The sequence below is a fragment of the Silene latifolia genome, chromosome 3, assembly GCF_048544455.1.
Source record: "Silene latifolia isolate original U9 population chromosome 3, ASM4854445v1, whole genome shotgun sequence".
Classification (NCBI taxonomy): Eukaryota; Viridiplantae; Streptophyta; class Magnoliopsida; order Caryophyllales; family Caryophyllaceae; genus Silene; species Silene latifolia.
In genome coordinates, this window is record NC_133528.1 from 87,852,010 (window position 1) to 87,855,626 (window position 3,617).

General features: G+C 37.7%; 1 non-coding gene across 1 annotated transcript; it reads right to left on the minus strand.

Moving 5' to 3' along the window:
- Nucleotides 1-1,871: 1,871 nt before the first annotated feature.
- LOC141650197 (small nucleolar RNA R71) lies at nt 1,872-1,978 on the minus strand. The gene has a single exon (XR_012546245.1). It is a non-coding gene; the product is annotated as a small nucleolar RNA R71 (small nucleolar RNA).
- Nucleotides 1,979-3,617: the final 1,639 nt, after the last annotated feature.

Consider the following 3,617-nt stretch of genomic DNA (forward strand, 5'->3'; position numbering starts at 1 on the left):
TAAGCTCTTAGTAACTCTAATCCTTGTACCTAATCTTTAGTATAAATACCCCTTTGTACTACCTAGATTAGCATCAACTCTTAATACTCTCTTAATCCAATCTTATGCTCTCTTAATCTCATCTTAAATTAGTGTTAATTTAGTTGTAATACATTTCTCAATATTAATCACATCTTAATCTTTCCTTAATTTCTCTATTGTTCTTCCTTTTGTTTGGGTAATTAGAAGATTATTTGGGTTTATTTGGAGGATTGATAACCTTCCATCAATCATCAAGTACTTCTATTATTCTTTGCTTTATTATTTGGAATCATCTTCATAGGTATAGTTTCTCTTTACCCTTGTTTAATTATTGTTAATTACTTTCATTTATTCATCATGTTTTGCTTTGTTAGTATGATTGACAACCTTATTAGCATGCTAAACTTGATCATGAGTGAGTAGTTCTTTAGCTAGGGTTAATGGGGAATTAGGGGAAACAAACATGGGGTTTGATCTATGCTTAATATAATATGTTCTCTTAATTAATTTGCTTGCATGTTGTGATTTCAACCTATGCACATGTTATGTTTGATGAAATGCGAGCCTATGAATCCTTGCAATTTTTGACCATCCCTTATCTTTTCAATGAGGCTTGTAAGATATAAGCTAACTCGAGTCTCATTAGACCATGCATAGAGTTGAATAGGAAGGATTAAGTCGACTTGTAGGTGTTGTATATTCCAGACGACATGGCTCCGGGACCCAAACCTTCTTAGGGATTGTAAGATATACACTAACTCGATTCCATCACAACAATAAGTGCTTGCATCTAATTGAGAACATGTTTGAATGATCTACTCCCATGAATCCCCTATGAACCCATGACACCCTAGTGCTTTTAATCATTTGTTTACAAATTCCTTTTAATTGCTTTGCTTTGTTTTCATCAATTTACTTTCATTTTGTTGATTAGTTTAGATTACACATCACCTCAACCCAAATTGTGACACCCTAAGACATAGCTATTTACAATTGAGAATCCTACATCAATACCTGTCCCTTGGGATCCGACCTTTACTTACCTCTTTACTAAGAGTATTTTGTGAAGTTATAAATATTGTTTTGGTTGGTAGCTTTTGACGACGAGTTTGAAACCGGACCAAAAAAATGGTGCCGTTGCCGGGGACGGTGTTAAATTTATTTGATTTTCATTATTTGTTTTTAGTTGTGTCTTTCTTTACCTTGGGGAAGTTAATCTCCTCAAGGTTGTTCTAATTGTTTTCGAGTTGTTTGATATTTTGCATGACTAGGAGATCACAAGGTAATTTATTACCTATTGATTTCGAGATTGAAAGAACCTTAACCAATAATAGAAGAGTTGCTAGAGGTACTTCAAGAGTTGTAGGTATTGGTGTGATTTTGGACATACAACCAAATAACATTGAGTTCACCAACCCTTTTGCAAGAGAAGGAGAGGATAACCCAATACAAAACCCACCACAAAATCAACCCACAATGCCTAAATTTTCATCACATTCCGTACTAACCGAGGAGAACCTACCAAATGGTACTCCTATACCACCACATTTAACCGGTAATTTCATTGCCAAATCCGCATTCATACAATTAGTTGAGAGAAGTCAATTTGGAGGGATGCCTAGTGAAGACCCTCATTCACATATATAGAGACTTTTTGTGACTATTGTGATGCAATTTCTCAAACCGGAGTTACTCAAGACCAAATCCGATGGGTGTTATTTTCTTTTTCTTTGATCGGTATCGCAAAGCAATGGTTGAAGAGCCTAGACAAGGCTACCCTTGGTATTGATTCATGGAAGAAGCTAGCACTTGCCTTTTACAAGAAATTCTATCCTCCGGAGAAGACTAATATGTTGAGAGCCCAAATCACCGGGTTCAAACAAAGGGATGAAGTATCATTGTATGAAGCATGGGAGAGATTTAAGGACACTTGTCATTCTTGTCCACACCATGGGCTTAGTGAGTGGTTCCTTGTGCAACAATTTTGGAACGGTTTATATGAAGATTCCCGCAATATTCTTAATATGGGATCCAATGGGATGTTTACCGAAGTTGATGACAATCAAACATGGGCCAAAATCGAAGAGATGGCGGTTCATAATTTCCAATATAGTAGGCCTCGAAAGGCCACTAGAAAAGGAAGGCATGAGGTAGATTCTATCACACAATTGGGTGCTTAACTAAGTGCTCATATTGACACTATCAATTTGAAGTTTGAGAAGGCCATGGCTAAGCTTGATGAAGCTTCCAAATCACCCAAACAACATGTTAATGCTATGGTGGCATCATCCTCAATTCAAAGTGGAGTATGTGAGAGTTGTGGAACTTTGGGACATGAGAAAAGTGAATGTAGGGGAATAAATGAACAAGTGAATGCTTTCCAAGCATACAAGAATAGCACCCCTTATTCCAACTACTATAATGAGAATACCAAATTTCATCCAAATCTTTCATACAAGAGCCAAAATGTTCAAAACCCCCAACCAACATACACCCCACCTCCAATGAGAAATCAAGCTCAAAGACCCTTTTACAACCAAAGCCAAGGTTATCAAAATCAACCTTCCTACAATCAAACCAATGACCAAAGCTTTGATGTTAAAAAAGCGGTCCTCCAAATGCAAAAGAACCAACAAGAATTTTTCACCCAAATGCAAAAAGATAGCCAAGCCAAACATATCACCATCAACAACATACTAGCCCACACCAAGATGTTGGAAACTCAAATGACTCAATTAACATCTTCTAGCTCTCAAAGACAAAAGGGGCAATTACCACCTCAAGGTAATCCTCCAAGACATGAGACAATGAGTTCCATCCATTTGAGGAGTGGTATAAGATATGAAGGGCCGAAGAGGCCAATTGATGAAGATGTTGTGGATGCTAGTGACAAGCAAAGAGTTGTGGAGAACTCTAAGGAAGAAGAACCCACCACCAATGAAGTTTCAAAAAAGAAGAATGAAGAGAAGGCTAAGGAAAAAGAGCCTATTGTGATTAGACTTCCATTCCCAAGTCGTCAAGCTAAGCCTAAGTTTGATGAGCAACTTGGAAAGTTCATGGAAATTGTGAAGAACTTAGAAGTCTCAATCCCATTCACGGAATTGATCAATCATGTTCTGACTTATGCAAAGTACATGAAAGACATTCTTACCAAGAAGAAATCCATCCGAAAGCTAGAGACTATTGCCTTTACCAAAGTGAGTAGTGCTATTCTACAAGGGAGTTCCACTCCAAAACTCAAAGATCCGGGAAGTTTCTCTATACCATGCACCATTGGCGACACTACAATCAACAAAGCATTATATGACCTTGGAGCAAGTGTAAGTGTCATGCCATACTCGGTGTGTAAAAAGCTAGGAATGGGAGAGCTCAAATGCACCAACATCACGCTTCAAATAGCGGATCGATCAACAAAGATACCTTTAGGGGTATGAGAGGATGTGCCCGTGAGAATTGGCAAATTCTTCATCCTGGTAGACTTTGTCATTGTAGACATGGAGGAGGATTCCAACATTCCTATCATTTTAGGAAGACCTTTCTTGCATACCGCGAGAGCGGTAATTGATGTGAAACATAGAGAGTACATACTTGAAGTG